This window comes from Haliotis asinina, chromosome 5 (genome assembly GCF_037392515.1).
Source record: "Haliotis asinina isolate JCU_RB_2024 chromosome 5, JCU_Hal_asi_v2, whole genome shotgun sequence".
In the NCBI taxonomy this organism is placed as follows: domain Eukaryota; kingdom Metazoa; phylum Mollusca; class Gastropoda; order Lepetellida; family Haliotidae; genus Haliotis; species Haliotis asinina.
In genome coordinates this window covers 4,503,331-4,521,864 of record NC_090284.1, presented here as the reverse complement: position 1 = coordinate 4,521,864, position 18,534 = coordinate 4,503,331, and the positions used below count along the sequence as shown (strand labels likewise).

At 39.6% G+C, this 18,534-nt stretch overlaps 1 protein-coding gene across 3 annotated transcripts in view; it reads left to right on the top strand.

Moving 5' to 3' along the window:
- Positions 1-18,534, top strand: part of LOC137284787 (neuronal acetylcholine receptor subunit beta-3-like) — a 65,722-nt gene that overhangs the window by 14,381 nt on the left and 32,807 nt on the right. Inside the window, exon 1 of one of the 3 annotated variants that reach the window (XM_067816765.1) lies at positions 8,403-8,489. The exons of the other annotated variants lie outside the window; for them this stretch is intronic. The gene's annotated coding sequence lies outside the window, so the exon portion shown is untranslated. Of the gene's footprint in view, positions 1-8,402; positions 8,490-18,534 lie in introns of those variants that run through there. 3 annotated transcript variants of the gene reach the window in all.

Genomic DNA, 18,534 nt, shown 5'->3' with positions numbered 1-18,534 from the left:
CTCCCCTTTGTCACCTATACGACGTTAGCACATAGGATCCTAACACGAGTAACTGAGAATGTTGTGTCATGTGCACATGCCTTATCTGAGGTTCAGTGAATTCAGAAAGATGGTGTCCTGCTTTCTTCAATGTACAAGGTGGATATACTCTTTACTAACTAGCCTTACGAACTTGCATCAAAAGTGATCCATTTACATATGTCATGAGGACACATCGTCAGGGATATCATTTGTTATCCCAAATTCACACTCACCGTTTTCATTGTTCTCTTTTCATCCTAGGGAATAAATTTTAAACGTTTCACCAATTCTGTTTGGTTTTGTGTTACGATGAAGCAAATCTTTGTGTAAGTTGTACATTTTCACATAAAGATATAAGATTAACACATACTGATACTATCCCGTCACACATGAGGAAATGGTGATAGCATCCTGTTGTATTGACACAGAAGCAGGGGAAAAGCAAACATATAATAGCACGCATAAATACATTATTAACACATTCACACGAATTACTGACACATAACATATCTAAAACACATAAACAATTATAATACTACTACATACATATAGATAACTAACACATATAGATAAATGACTGTCATCTACAGAAAAACTAGCACTACATGAACAGATAAGATGCAAACACATACAAACTTTATGCTCACATTTATGCAGATGCAAAACTGACACATTATTACACTTTATCAGTTTAGTTTTCTCTAATGCCAAACGTTAAAACTTTTATCCAGTGGCGTGATAGAGATGGCTCGTTCAAAGCAGTGTGAAATACATGATAGCAACAATCACAAAAAACACAAGGCGTAGAGCCTCTGTAGCACAAACAGAGATTTTGCTGACACTGAAACACATATACAAATATTACACATATAAGTATACACATATATTTACCAGTTACACATGGAGGAGGTGAGTGGACAGGAACCTGACCGAGAACAACAGATATTCCTGTGTAGCTGTGTAGAATTCCTCAATGTAATTCATTAAAGTTTCCACTCCAATGGTCAGTTTTTAACCAATCGAACTTCAAAGACGGTGTTGTAATTACAACCGTGATGGGACTCAGATGTTTACTGACCCGTGTGTTTTTTAAACCAGATTTTTCTAATTACTCAAACTTTTTCCATCCGTTCTTATAGTTGAATCAAACAGACAAGCAGAATGATCATTCATGTAGAGATTCCGTAATGAATATCCCAGAGTGATTTAAGATCCTTCACCTACAAGTCAAACAAAAGGATATCAAACTGGGGACGGAGGTCCCAAAGAGAGCAGAAAAGATGAAGCTAAGATGTTTGAGCACTATAGTGAGTGATGAGTTGAAGGATTAGGGAGAAACCTGAGGATATTAATGTATGTACCATTATTTTAAGATGTATTTTTGGGGATATATTCACAAGTCACAAATAACAAAGTAATGATAACGTTTATCTTTGATGAAAGGTTATTGGTCCATGGTGGGGTTGTTCATTCAAAATGACATTATGAGTGATGTAGGAGTTACCTAAGCGATTCTAATGACGAAGGGTCGTGATAGGTCACACATTATCTCTATGCGAACTAATCATGGAAAAGAAAAGAAACCTTGTTAGGAAACAGCACAGGCATCGGTGCAAGAAATAGAATGAATTATTAACATGGACATAAATTGCGTTTCATCAGTGTTTTATCATAAAACAAATACGACACACTATTCGAAAGAAATTACTTCCAGAAAACCCACAATTCCATTTGCATGAAGTGTACCAATTTGAACATGTTGGTGCATAACCAACACTCGACACTAACGACTTGCAAAAACCCACCATTCTAAGAAAGGCACTTGCAGGAAACGTACCAAAGAAGTTGGTGCATACCCAACACTTATGAAAAACCACCTTTTGAAACAAACCACTTGCAGCAAACCAACCATTCGAAACAAAATCCACAGTATGCATACCATTCGAAACAAACGGGTTTTGTACACATATTATGTAAGCCTTATGTGGAACATACCCAAGATTTTGTACGTAGTCAATTCACTACTGTCGACGAGAATGCAGTGATACATAAAATAATTATGAGACTGAATGTTTCCCTAATGCTGAACAGATTACATTCATTAGCGTAGTGTCACACCGCTCTGCGTTGGAATCATATCACAAATTCATTAATCAAAGAAATCTGTCCTGCACAGAGCAATCATAACGTCTTTGTAATCATGTTTTCCGTTAGAAGCTAACCATCAGTACCCGTTGCTACCTCTGATGCGGACTGAGATGACGGGGGATCTCGACCTCTAGAATGATGTTTCGGAGCTGCAGTCGAAACGAGAAATGGGTTTGTCTTGTTTTCACGTGTGCTGTCCAAGTTGACGCGTTAGTGGTCTGTTATTGTTAATAACTCGACACGCGATATGGCAGCAGCACCATGCAGAACTGATCGATTTGTGAGTGGGGCTGGCGTGTAGCGGCACAACAGTGCCCACTTACATTTCTGATAAGTGACGACTGTCATTCCTCCTCGCAATAAAGGAGAATTCGGTTTTCATCCCATTCTTCATTCGATTTGCTGCATTTCAAAAACAAGGAAATGTTTCCATGAAAACCCACATGAGTTAACTAATATTATAAATCGTGCATGCAAAACAGTGCGTCACCACTCTTGGAATACGATGGAACGTCTTTATTTTCAGTTTCCGCCAATTCCGTTTTCTGGGATTTTTTTAGCCTCAGCATTAGCTCGTCATGACAGTTTGGTGATCGCAGCTTAAGAGTCCACTACAGTCAGTCCAGACTGTTGTGTCATCTCAGTAAAGGAGGTCACCATATCAGAGCGTTCTGCTGTCCCTCATCCACTGCAAGCCAAGCTTTGACTGTGACTCACTTTAATAATATCATAGTGATGAGATCGTTCATTAAATTTCTTCTATTTCTATCGTTTGCACTGTCGCAATAAATCATTGCAGGCAAGAAATTGTTATCCTATGTAAGGAACGTCGGGTTTTATCAATCTTATTGGCTTAGCAGCATTGGTTGTATATCACTGTAGTCAGAGTATTGATACTGTGGAATGAGCATCTACTGGCTCCAGTTATCACACTGATGTCCCAGTGTTGGTAGTAATTCATTATAGTCTAGTCTGTGATATCGTACGTTAAATATCTACGTTTGCACATAACATTCTTTAAGTAATTTCAATGCAGACGCATAGAAATCGTGATATTGTTCGTGACCTTGCATACACTTTATTCTATTGATTTTGTCGTAGCAGTTAAAATCCTTTTTTTCAAGCAGTAAGACTGTCGTCGCATGTGATGAAGCTGTGTTGTCTGTGCCTTCTCCTCTTGACTGTACTCTCACTCGCGTGTGTTCATTGCAAAAGAGCGAATATTCGGGCCCCGGTCTTGAGGAATAAGGAGAATAGTTCCTGTGATGCACTAGTATTAACCACAAACAACTGTGTTCTTGTGGAAACCCTCAACATGATCATCAAGTCGAAGTGAGACAATTGCATGTCAGTTGACCATACAACTTCCCCTGGTGTTCCATTGGACTTGTAATTGTCTTTCTCTGACCTACTTGACATTGTCAGTTAACCTTACGGGAACGCTAGAATGTATTCTCCTCTCATGAAGGTTATCCGGATGAGGATTCAGTGAACATAGCTTCATTCTACTGGGTTCTGATGGAATTCGCAAGGTAAAAAACGATAGGTTAAGTAAGGACACACGAATAACGGATAGGCATCGTAAGGTGGAGTTGTCAAAAATGCTTGGAAAGAAATGACATCAGTATTATTTCAACATATACGCTTGGTACGTTATTATGTACGACATGAAGGTCATCGTGATATCCGGATAGGGTTTGTTTGTTTGTGATTTAACACAACAGTCAGCATATTCCAGCTGTATACCAGCGTTCTGTAAATAACAGAGTCTTGACCAGATGACCCAGTGATCAAAAGCATATGCATCAGTCTACACATTTAGGATACTATAACATGTGTCAACAAAGTCAGAAAGCCTGACCACCTGATCCTGTTAGATGACTCTTACGACAATCAGGGGGTACTGAAAATCAGTATTTTAACCCGCACCTTCACGGGTGCTCTTACAGGGAAGCGGGGAATTGCGAGGAAAACAAACACACTTGCTCACTGTCATGAAAGACCCTGCTACCCCCAATCCATACATATCATTTCAGTTCCACCTCAGTCGTAACGCATATCGCTAATTCTAATTCTAATGTGAGTACTATCCAGGTTCATCCTTTCTCGGATCCATTTCAGATCTTTGGTTTTCTCTTCTTTCTGACTTGATATCATCTTCAAAACAGGCACTGTCGTCACTGTATGTCTTCCTGTCTGTGATTGTCTGAACAAGTGGGTCTCCATCTTGCCTTTGTTTCTGACTGTCTAAACAGTTGTATTGAATTGGCTGTTATATTGCTGTATAGTTCTGGTTCGTTACTGTATATCCTCAGCTCCAGGATATTCCACGTATATCATCTCCAGGACGGTGATCAAACAATATCTTATCGGTTCTCGAGTTTGTGGAAACTTTGTAGTAGTTTATAGTCTAAGTCAACCATTCCGTGGCGGTGATCAAACGATATCTTATCGGAATCTGTGAATAGCGTGTCTTGTTACAAACACAGCTTCCGGTTATTTGAATCACGGGTCTCGAGTGCACCAACAAACCAATCATCTTTATCAAGGTATGGCATTGTAGGATCATCATCAATTTTATCTTCATGCGAAGTCATGTGTAGGTATGGAACTGATGCATCCTCGATATAAAACTTGGGTGTTATTTTTAAGACACGTAACTATGATGCCCGTGATTGCCAGTAGCCGGTGGCGAGCAAATATCTTACCGGACCAGTAAATCTCCACAGTCACTGGCTCGACTGGCTAGGTTTTTTTAATGGTGTGATTTGTTCAACATACCGCGCTCTCCGACTTGTTAAGTTATAATAGACTATTACGTCATGCGAGAGTATGGCCTTATGAATATTTATCTATTTAGTACTTTACGTTTCTGTTATCTTGTGCTTAGTTTCTGCATTCACTAGTGAATTATGTTGTGGGCTAGTAACTTCCAGGAATAGTTACCCGAATGGCTAGCAACATGTGCACACAGCCCATGACCAACATAGTCATATGTAATGCGCGTTATTGCTCTACATAAGCGTCAATGTACGATTCGGTTTGTAAAGGTCCCTGTAGATATAAAGGCTAATTTTGTTTATGTCTCTCATACGAAATTTATACTACCCGGTAATTTGGCCTTGAAAAAAAGAGTCTAACCTCAAATGATCAAATATTCCATCTCACCCCCCACAGTATATGCTCTTTTTGTGATTTCTTTAATGCGAAATTTATACTACACGGTAATTTGGCATTGAAAACTTATCTAGACCGCCAATGATTAAATGTTCTATATCAATTACAGTATGAAGTGAGGATATCGGATGTCAGGGATTTTGAATGCCAAGCATGCCTCTATGTCTCTCAGTAGTGTAGTGTTGTGTGAAAATATCACGATATTCCCCATCCACTGGCGTGGCATTAAAATGGCATGTCACACAATATGAAGCCAATTATACTGATGGAACCTATGGTTCTAAAGTATGATACATTGAGCAATTATGCTTTAATATCCTTGTTACCTCCAAGTAGAATGTTGTGACATGACCCCATATCGGTATTGTGCTTTGTCACAATCTATGGCAGTAGTGCTATTTGTGCACCTCCGTCATGCTGTGTCCACTATCGTCAACGATGGTGTGTGTAAAATCTGTTGCTAAAGTTACTTATAAATATCAGGTACTTCGTTTTCCCGATTATGTGCAACAAAACCATATGTATTTCATTGACATTATTTAAATGTGCGCTTATGTAGAATGTCCATAAATCCATCAGCTGCTTGTCAGAAATAGGAATCGATGTAGCATGCAGGTATCCCTTTGGTTTTCACCATTCTCTTATAACTGTACTACAGCGGTAATCTTCTGATAGCTTATATGGGTATACTGGTAGGCTATATGGATATTCCTATAGCTTGAATGCTTATACTGATAGCCTGCATGATAAACTGACAGCCTACAGTGTATACTGATAGCTTTCATCATGGGTATATTGATGGCCATCATAGGTATACTGGTCGCCTGTATGGGTATACTGATAGCGTACATACGTATACTAATAGCCTGCAGTGTATACTGATAGCCTTCATCATGGATATACTGACAGCCTACATAGGTATACTGATAGCCTTCATCATGGATATACTGACAGCCTACATAGGTATACTGATAGCCTTCATCATGGATATACTGACAGCCTACATAGGTATACTGATAGCCTTCATCATGGATATACTGACAGCCTACATAGGTATACTGATAGCCTTCATCATGGATATACTGACAGCCTACATAGGTATACTGATAGCCTTCATCATGGATATACTGACAGCCTACATAGGTATACTGATAGCCTTCATCATGGATATACTGACAGCCTACATAGGTATACTGATAGCCTTCATCATGGATATACTGACAGCCTACATAGGTATACTGATAGCCTTCATCATGGATATACTGACAGCCTACATAGGTATACTGATAGCCTTCATCATGGATATACTGACAGCCTACATAGGTATACTGATAGCCTTCATCATGGGTATATTGATGGCCAACATAGGTATACTGACGACCAACATCGGTATACTAACAGCCTGCTTTGGTATACTGATAGCTAACATGGGTATAGTAATGGCCTGTACGGCTATACTGAAAACGTTCATGAGAAAATTGATAGTCTACATTATGGGTATACCCTAATGTGTCTCTCCAGTATTGGATATAGCGGTTTAGAATATTTGGATACGTCATGTGGTCCCAAGGTAGCCAAACACAAGCAACAACGCACCGACACTGGCAGAGCTACATCCAGTCAAAGAGATATCTAAAGCTGTGATTTCTTGAAGTGATCGGGATTATACGTAAGTTCCGTACGTTGGTTTTAAAGAGTACATACAGCGGGGATAGTCAATCAAAATGTTTCCTTGGTCACTCTGGCGGACGGGTTGCTATTGACTTCCACCTGGTTCATGTCGCTTGTTACATGCATTATCAATAACACCACTCAGCCACTACCGCGACTCCGTGAAAAGAACGTGTGTTGCTTCTTTGTAGAAAGACAGCGTTCGTGTCGTCATCTCCTGTGCCTCTTCCTCTGCAAGTGAGAGCGTGATCAATTCCAGGGACAAAGTCAGAAAGAAAAAGCATCCATCATGACACTGACGTTAATAGAGGAATCAATACCAGCCCTTCATCGTAACAGCCGCTATTTATATTTACGGGGTTTCACGTCGACCTGACAAAATGGGGTCTCAATACCGGCGTCCCAACAAGCATTGTCCTTCCTCTTCATAAAAAACACTCCCGTGCCTAATAGACGAAATGATGGGCAATATTGCAATGATGAGTAAAGATATAGCAGCTTTTGCCTCTCGTAAACGACATATTACTGTATGGGAATTGACATTTAAAGTGATAAAGTAAGTTGCAGAGGACATTAAAAAATGATTTCCTTATTTCTTAGTAATTGTTTTAATAAGCTCAAATCAATGTGTTTGCCATGTTCTCTACACACAGTGACAGAGGGCACGCTGTCACATCGATCATGTTCTAGCTAAATTGCTTTGCGACCATCGAGAATTAGGATCGCAAATGTCTACTGTCCTGGTTTGATATGGATTAAATTGCTCGCCGCCTCCTTGCAACCATTGGCTGTCGATGGCAATCACCAAATGGAGGAAGACTATTTCAAATCCATTGCCATTTACTCGTGGGTAATTCGCTAAGTTGTTCGCTTTTGAATGGCAAATTACCTTACAGAAGCCATGCAAAGTGGGTGTGTTCTCATGTCGCTTGAACTGAGCAAAGGTTTTATAGCGATAACTGGCAACTCCGATGTATGAATATGGAGCGATCACAGCTTCATGAATGCTAGTGTAAACACAACAGGATTGTACTTGGGTGCTGTAACTTGCCATATAACGTGATCCGCACGAACTACTTGTTGAAACGCACGCTTATATAAAGGCCTCTTGCATGTATCAACAGTCACAGCGTGGATATACGACAATCGCCACAATCGCATTGTAAATAGCGGCGGTTTCTTCTGAAGGTTGTAAGCAATAGTAGTTTGATGGACTAATCTTTACTCAGGAATCACTAGTCATTATTCGGATGTCCTTTCAGTGTTTAAAGCTATGGCCACATAGATGGTCCACCTGTGTATGATAGATGCAGACCCGGAACGTTTGACATCACTCTTTGGAGCAAGTGCAGGTTACACAGGAAATATGGCGGCACCAAGGTTCCATATGTAGAAGCTTGTGTCTGCAATCTGCCTTCAGGAGCTGGAATTTGAAACAGCATTACAGCACCAGGGACGTCTGCCTTGTTAATGTAAGTAGAAGTAATTGTACGATCTCAGACTCAATTGTCCCTGTAGCCATGTAATTGTAATATGCAGCATCGTTGTAACTGTAAGCAAAATATAATGAATATAATAATATTTTAAATTAAATCTAACGACCAGTTTTAAAAGTATATGATATACATAGCCACAATACATTGCTATAAAAATATCTATTATTGTAATTTAGATTTGGTAAAATGATCTTTCAATACTGGTATAAATAACGCCTCAAGGACACGTATTCAAGTCAACTGGATAAGATATCCAGTTTTTCAAACGTTGGCAATAGCAGAATTTCCAGATAATGACTAAGCAGTTTTGCCGTTCGTTTTCCCTTCAGTTGTGTGTTTTGTCGCATTGCAACATATGAAAACACTGTCATACCAGTGCCCACCAGCCGGTGATATGCCACACAAGCGAATGTATTGTCATACCTGGTACCTACAAACCGGCGGCCGCTGTTACACAAGTGTATTTATTGTCATACTCGGTACCCACCAGCCCATGCTTGTGTTACACACGTGTAAATATTGTCTTACACGCGTGTAAATATTATCATACTCGACACCAATCAACCAGTACTCGCTGTGTTATACAAGTGTATGCTATGTCAAACTCGGTACCAAGCGACCCGTGCTTGTTGTGTTATATCTGACATGGGTGTATCTATTGCCAGCCCCGCTACCCACCAATCCGTGCTTGTTGTGTGACACTGATATATGTATTGTCATACCCGGTACCCACCAGCCCGTGGTTGTTGTGTGACACTGGTATATGTATTGCCATACCCGGTACCTACCAGCCAGTGGTTGTTGTGTGACACTGGTATATGTATTGTCATACCCGGTACCCACCAGCCCGTGTTTGTTGTGTGACACGAGTGTATGTACTGTCATACCCGGTACCCACCAGCCCGTGTTTGTTGTGTGACACGAGTGTATGTACTGTCATACCCGGTACCCACCGGCCAGTGCTTGTTGTGTGACACGGGTGTATGTATCGCTATACCCGGTACCCACCAGCCAGTGCTTGTTCTGTTACACGGATGTATGTATTGCCATACTCAACACCAACCAAACGCTAATCAGTCTGTTCTTGAACTAATCACTCTGTGTATGCATTGTCATACGCGGTATCTGACAAAATGTGCTTGGTGTGTAAAGTTGTAGTCTGTCTACTGGCGCTCGTTGTATGATTCCGATTGTGAAGGTATTACCGGGAATCTAAGACATTATCTTGGTTGATACAAGCTGTATTCCATGAGTAATTCTGGAGCGGATTACCAGTGGTGAAAAGGGACAACTGTTGCCTTTGGGCATTCTCCGATTTCGATTAACTTTGTAAATGCGGATATTATCAGTTATTGCGAAGTCATTAATAGTTTTTTTCAGTTTTGTTGGCGTTGATTAAAAGGATTTTAATTTACGGCTGACAATGTAGTGACATAAAATAACAAATGAAATATCTGACCAGCAGTACCAATACGAATTAGGCCATATCATGTAAAAATCAATGGGAGTATTGCATAACACTTGTTATAGCTAAAGGCACGTGTAATAAATTGTAGAAGTACAAGTGAACGTTAACAACACTAAACATTCAATTAACTGAAAGTACACGATGTATTTGTGAAAGAGAGGAAGTGATACGGCTTTAGAGCGCTGCATATGAATCAATAAGTTCCTGTAATAAAAGTCGACCAGGTGCATTTCCAGGGGTAGTATGACGTCTAAACATTTTATGATTGCAAATAATGTAACATAAAACCGACAAATCCCCTCCAGTATACAGGGAAGGTGGGCTGAGTTTGCAGATTATATAAAGTTTGTCAATTAATGGATGACTGTTTAGTAGGACACTGCACAAAATATGTTTACAGAAGTAATACATTTGGAAAGAGACAACAATCACTGAAATACATGTTTAAGCATATTTTAACCTTATCAGCATTTCATCCGATCCGTTTGAATCTTAACTACCACTAGACTGAAAGGAAGAGAAATTCTGATGTTTTAGATGCTATCTTTGTAAACCCCTGTCTGTTTGTTGAACACGTGGATGTCTGCATAACCTCCAGTCTGTTCTTTCCCCGACTGAGTTCTTTCTCTACAAAGTGTCCCTTTATCAGTCTGTAGGAAGTATCTCTGCAGTACAAAACGTATCACTGTATCACTTTCTGTTTGAGAAGGAGGAAAACTGAATATATATCACTCTCTGTGTCAAGACTTGGCCTCTTTAGGACGAGACCCGTGAAGGTCCAGGGTAGAATAGAGCTTCAGCAACCCATGCTTGCCATAAAAGGCGACTGTGCTTGTTGTAAGAGGCTACTAACGGGATCGGGTGGTTAGGCTTGCTGACTTGGCTGACATATGTCATCGGTTCCCATTGCGAAATCGATGCTCATGCTGTTGATCACTGTCTTGTCTAGTCCAGAGTGGATTATTTACAGACCGCCGCCATATAGCTGGAATAATGCTGAGTGCGGCGTAAAACTAAACTCTCTCACTCAAAGTATGACGTATCCCTATACCACTCCATAACGTATCTGAATGGACTGCTCTTCATATACAGTATCTCAATATCACTACCCTCAATATAACGTACCTCTACATCACTATGTGAATGTCTCGACCGCCGTATAACCTGCCCCTATATATATCCTTCTTCATGTGAATGACCCGAGTCCCATATGACATACCCCTACCCCTCACTATGTGAATGGCCTGATCGACATAGACCGTATTCGTATATATCACTCTTCATGGTTTATTAGGAAATATTGTTACAAAACAGCGACGTTTATTCCAAGAATTCTCCCTTCCTATTCTCATTGCCTTAAACGATACAGCAGGTGAGGTAAATGTGAATGAAGTTTCGTTGTTTTGGAAATACAAAACTGGTTCTTCCACAATTTGGCTTTTTAACTGAGATTCTTGGTTTGACTGTTTCAGTTGGGCGTTAGATTGACATACATGAAGGTATTAGAATACACATTTCCAGTTTCGAAGTGATTAAAAACACATACTAAAACACAGAGATGTGCAATCGCACGCTTTAATTGAGGTAGTTTACTGTTTAAGCGCCGCCTAACCCTCAAAATAAAAGATATCTTTGAGACTAGAGTAAACGGTAGATAATTGGTTTGAAATCGACCCTCTTCTAATAAGAGCTTCTTGATTGAAAATGTAAACAATATATCAAATTTCGTGTTCCCATTACTGTGTGTTAAAGCCGAATGAGAGTAGGTACTACAGGTTGTAGGATATGGAGAGGTCGTCTTCGACGTGGGCTGTAAATACTAGGAAGGTGTGTTCCCAAGTCTTAGTATGCACTGAGTGTGGTTTGGAATCATAATTGGGAGGTAGTTACCTTGGCATTTCTCTGAAACTGCTAAAGATATAACCATATTCAAACTGTATTTCTTTCCATGTCAATGTATATATGTTGAACTGGAAGGGGCGTTACGCATGTGATGCCATTAAAGTCCTATGTACTTGAGTGTCTGGCTTCAAACCAGACCGAAGAGTTGCGATACTGAATGGAAATCTTTTCCAAGTGGCACGGGTCTACGACCACCAATTCATTGGATTTTCATTTATAATGAACTCACATGTCTTGATAAAACTGCAATACTGTTTCATTTCTGCCAAATTTAGTTACCCACTCAACCAGGATCTTCAAGGCCAAATCGTCCTTAGTGCTGGGGAAATACAAAGTCGATACAATATAAGGTCAACACTTAACATTCACCCATGGCTTTTCGTGCATGGCACCAGTTTCAGCTGACGAGATTTTTTGCTCATTATGGCCAACTCCAACCTTAAAAATAACAAAAATGAACTCCAGGTCATTTGTCAGAAAGAGGATACATACAAATAAATAGCGGGAAGAGCCTGAAAATAGCTGACCTTTAGTAAATCCGCCAGACTGATTTCGCATTATTTAGTCATTGTACGATGGGCGTACGCGATTCAGTAACGCGAATGCCAAGGTTAGCGTGAATACCAGCTTGTAAACCTCATACCATTGACCAGTAAGACGATCACGTTACTATGTGGAGATATTCCTTCCTTCTGCCTACTTAGGGAAAACACAAACCCGAACGTCTCTGCTTTATGCATGGTCAGTAGGATTTAGGTGATGATGCCTCGAAGGGTAGTGCATGTATATGATAACATGTCTCGACGGGATAGAGATACTCGGGGTCATGCATGAGGAGGGGTTATGCATGAGGAGGGGCCATGCATGAGGTGGTGTCAGGCATGAGGAGGGGTCAGGCATGAGGAGGGGCCACCATGTTTCGCAGAGGAACGACAATATTTGTAAAGAAGTCATGCTATGTCATCAGGTATGAAGACATCAGGATTAGGCCCCATCCAATCGTAACCCCTATATGATGTGAATTGGTACTTTTGAAGTCCGGACTCATCTGATAAAGCCATTTCACCATCGATGACACTCCAGGTGCGATACTGACTCCCAAAGATATTGATGGCGTACACAGTTGTGTTAACATCTCTTTTGTCTGCCCCAAAATGTTAAAATCATCAGTTTGATTCGGGTTAGAAGGAACCATGTAAGTAATTGTTCAGACTTGTTTTTCTTTACGATCCATGTCATATTGACTTATATTGGTACTTATTCCAACACTGTTAGCATTATTCAGAGCCATTGCCATATCTCGCGAGACAGTGACTCAGCCGCCCTCTGTTGCTTGTATGCGTATATTTGAGTGAGTACAATGTGTGTGAATTTGAGCCATTGCCCATACAACATTCGATATATATAATATATATATACATCGAATGTTGTATGGGCAATGGGTCAAATTAGGGAGACTTGCATGCCACATTGTACCTTTCGTATTGATACCCTGGCCATGGTGAAGGTACGTCGTCCAGATGCCATGGAACTTTACCATACATGGATGTCAAATAGCTGCAAAGATCATTATAAGCTATTTTATTAGAATTAAAAGAACAAAGACACTGAAATATTTATAATATGTGCAAAAAGGCGAATTTGATTTAATAGCAAATTACACATCATTCACACAACAATTGGTTGTCAGTCATGCCGGCTTTGTTCTCATCCTTACACGGAAACAATACATTCCTAATTTCCTTGTCATGTTTCAAGATCATATTAAATATTCATCCAAGGGTACATCGACATCTGTAAATCCAAGCTACTTCTTCAGAAAGTTTTCTCTCCATGTTTAAATCGATTGCCAGCAATAAAAGATGCAGGTGGTTCGTGTTGTTTTCACAGGCAGTACATAAATAATTCTGTTCCTTTACTTTCGTTAATCACACATTGGGAAATAAACACGGGCAGTGTTTCTTCCAAATAAAGTACAAACAATTCTCAGACTGGGTGATGAATATACATTTACATTGACAAGATATGATTTACTCATATTCGTTTAATGGTATTTATGATCTACTTGCTTGAATTCTTGTTTTCATGTTTGAAATATATTGGAATAGGAATATAAGTTAACATAGAATGTTAAGTGATTCATTCCACTCATTGTCTCAGAACATGTTTCACCGAATTCTCAGAATCTTTTATATTTCATAATTTTAAGCGTAACAATAGTTTAATTGACAATAAATAGCTGGTAAAGCTACATTACATGTTAGCCTGCCAATGATAAAATATAATATAGTTTTCATGACGTTCTATGTAGGGCTAACGACGGTGACTATAACAGGGCAGTCTGAGTTGGAACGTTGATCTATAAATCCACACGGAGAAACTATCGCGTGTACGCTGGAGGGCCATACAATAGATGCTATTTCCACAAAACTATATTTCAACGAGGAGAATCTTTGTAACGTGTAATTATATCTTCGTTACATGTGTCATTAGCGCACTAAGAGACTTAACATGTTCACCTCTCGACATACCAGGGCATTAAGTCCGTACTCTCCCACACATCCAGCGAATGTCAGGCAGGTCATTTCTGTCCTAATGAATACGGGAACTGATCGTATCGCAGTTACAAAAATAAAGTACATTGTTGCAATCAAAATACACACATACAATGTGTTATTTAGACGTCCGTATACATGTATGCTACTGTCATCACTGGGACACATGTTATAGCAATCAGTGTGTAAACACAAGCACGTGCTATTGTAATTAAAGGATACGCTTGGACGTGTGTATCAAATAGCAGATAGAGCATGTTGTTGTCATCAGTCCATGCCCGGAGACCAGTGTTATATTGATAAAGGATGAGTATTCTCATTGGATGTGTTTTTGTGTTAAAATATACAAAAGTATGCCTGGTTTATGCATCGATTAACCATAGTTTGTTTCATACCACACGCGTGCATGTGCGATTGAATATGGTTGCATAAATGCATTATCCATGTGAGTACCATCTGTACATGAACGCGGAACTGAGACTGTGTACGTGTGATCCTTTGTAGTTTTCAGTTGTACATGTCACAATGATGTGTGACACCAAATACGCATAGACACACACGCACAGAGACTGTTACTCGTCGACATTCAAACTGAATCAATAACCCAGACATAAATAAATTATCCATGAAACCAACACATAAACACATGTTAGAACTAAACAATTGTTAAAAGAATTAGTGAGATTTAAATAAATACAATTGGTGTAAAGTTATTGCAATGACACTGGAAGATAGAGTGACGGTTCAAAATGTTACAGGCAGTGAAAAATTCAATGACAGTGATAATGATAATTATTCATTAAATAGTACCAGTGTCACGTTTCCATAATAGCCCAAGGGTGAAAGTCCAGGGTGAAAAAAGATCCTCGCACTACCATTGCTCCCTCACGTACTTGAAACAGCTTATAGATGTTTTAATAGATGTTTTGTACAGAGCTGGATTAATCTAAGGTGTACTAGAAATTATATTCTTGATTTTCAGTCTAAATACTGGGAGCAGCACTCAACAGAAAAAAATGCAAACCCCAATCCCCCCAAAAAAAACCCCCAAAAACCAACAACAAACAAACAAACAAAAAACAACCAAACAAAAAACAACAACAAACAAACAGACAAGAAAACCCAGAAAAGAACAATGACTGCACATCACAGGTCTATTTAAAACATACTGACATCTACATAAATACACAAATATATACATAATATACTCTCACGCGTACCATTTGGTAGCAATCTGTCGCTCTCCTAGGGACCTATGTGCCATATTTTTATAACTATAACAATGGTCTTCTTAAAATGGTTCAAGTATTTTGAATCTGATGGTAGAAATTACTGACCGCATTCGTGTAGGCATGGGCGCATGATACCACTAACTGCTTGCCAAGAATGCACTTGATAATTGGTTTTGAACAAATTAGAAATGTTATGAAAGTCTTTTGCAGAAGTTATTATGCTGAAAACAGTCGTCAAAATACTGTAATATCCAAAAACCATCTTTGATACATCATTAAATACTTCAACAGAGGACATATTTTGTTTGTTTAAATGGTACCATCCAGGATAGATAGATACTTTCCTTAGCCCGGCAGTTTATCATTCCCAGACAGATTCATGTCTAAACCCAATGTCTTGCCGTCTCTGATTTGAAGTCAAAAGTTGAATAGCTGTCTTTGAAGCCAGTTAATGATAGACCTCTTGCGTGAGGTGTGCGTAATACAACATTACTGGTTAATACAGGACCGTCACTAGTAATAGCAAAGTTTTCAATGTCCATATGGAAATTATCTTTCCTTTGCCGATCGGAAGAACGCTCAATAACAATGTTTTAGTGGTATGTCTTCGAACTATTTGATTCATGACCTGTCGTCTCAAACAATGCGCGTAAATACAGCAGCAGTTTTAATTCATTATGATATATGTTAACTGGTACTCAAATAAAATCAATATTCGGTGATCAGTTTAAAGAAATCAATGGCAAAACCTGCTTCCCAATTTCAATGGTAGTATGAAAACTATGTTTAAATGACTATTTGGCAGGGGCTCTGTACCATGCCCGCAATATGTTCACTTGGATACTCAGTCATATCTGCAGGGACACAGAGCAGTGTCTCACCTGTTTTGGCAAGGGAGCATTGCCTCCACTGCTTTGGCAAGAAACAGTACCACCTTGTTGGCATTATATCGGCATGGGCACAGTCCCGTGTCTTTTCTGTGTTGGCAAGGGAACATTGCCTGCATTGTTCTGGCAAAGAAATAGTACCACCTTGTAACTTCTATATGGACACAGCATCTTGTCGTCTCCGCGTTGCCTGAAAAAGAGTTCCCGCGGACGGCAAACAGCACCTCGACACTGTTGGGAAGGAAGACCTGGTAGTGTTTTGACAGAGCCTATGTAACTTGCATGCCACGTTAGACAGACATGCTTAACAAAAGCTCTCCATCTTCTCTGATACATATACATGTTCTCACCAGTACTGTACTGTATATGAGTACTGCTGGCCATCTGGTCATCTGTATGTTGACAGTTGTAACAGGTGTTTTGTGGGTGAGGGTGACAGTGACACCCAGTTGTCCCTGTCCATTTCAAGGTGTAGCTATAGGTATTGTCATCAGTTAATTTGAATGGTTGTGTCACTTTGATATCTTGAAGCTGGTTCAGTGTTGGCAGATGTTGTTTAACTATGCATGCAATATTTCACTCATACAAATGTTCAAGTACAACTATTAGATTTGAGGAGTTAATACGCGAGTTGACGAAGAATGCAGATAAACTATACGCCAGCCAAGGGAACAGTACTGAAGAGAAAGTTTGCTACGGACGTTTTTTGCCTATAATTTTGAGATTAATAGTGAGCTGACACACAAGTAAGAGGTATCAGCTACATGAGAACCTCTTAAACTCAAAGGAGATACGCTGAGAGGTCACATGACATTGGCAGTAGACCAAGGCTCAACTTTACGACCGATGTAACGTGATGTACGGATTTGTACAGGCTGAAAGGGGGATAGATACCGAAAGTCATTAGCTTAATCTAATTACTGATAAACGCTGACAGGTGCCTCTCCAAACTGTACTTGACTTGAGGCTAGGATCTGATGATACTATGACATGCATATACTTAGGATCATAAATACATACACACAAATACATACAGACATACACCTACACATTAGTACTTACAGAATTACACTCACACATACACACACGCAAACACAGAGAAGTGAACACACAGAAATACTCATTTTTAAATACGTGAACAGAGAAATATGCACACACATATAAGATAAATGTACGGTCGGAAAAGTATTCACAAATGTAAGCAGACCCAGCCGACTCATACCCGCACGCCCATATACAGTGACAGGGCATATGCAGAAAGTGATACACAGCAATGAATTCAGTTTTTATTCTTGTCTCTGTCTCTATACAACAATCGCACTGCATTTTCCAATCAGTGCTTACACTGTTTCCACGAGACAGTTTCAACAGAGGTGTTGTCCAATGGAATAACGATGTTTGCTCAGCTCCCGCTAGCCAATCACAATCACCTGTACATATGTAGACACATTTGTAGAGTAAGTTTGTGTTTCCCTTTTTCATTTCAGTATTAAGACGAAGTGCACACATTTAGAGTGCATACTGTATGGTATCAACGAGGGTTGCATGATAAGATCTATGCCTCTTTTAGAGTAGAATGATGGAACACTCATATAAGGATTTTACATGATGTCATAGACGTTTCTGTTCAAAATTTTGCAAATTAGCGTGGCTGTGTCAGGCAATTACATTAATATGTCAGCTTCGGAAAATGACAGTGATCAGGCACGTGCAGAGAAAAAAAGGTGTAACATCAAAAGCAAAGCATGCAATTATGATTCGGCACATGAGAATTAAGTCATTTCCTCTGTTATCCCAGGAAGATGGACAGCACAATTTAAGCATGGCACGAAGAGCAATAAAAATGAAAGCCCAACCTGAAACACTGAATGACGTCATCAGAGATGACCTAGAGAATCCACGATATGGCGATTATCGACCGGGAAAAGACTTTGCGTCTTTTAAAAGACTTAAAGTACATTCCATTATCACGGAAAC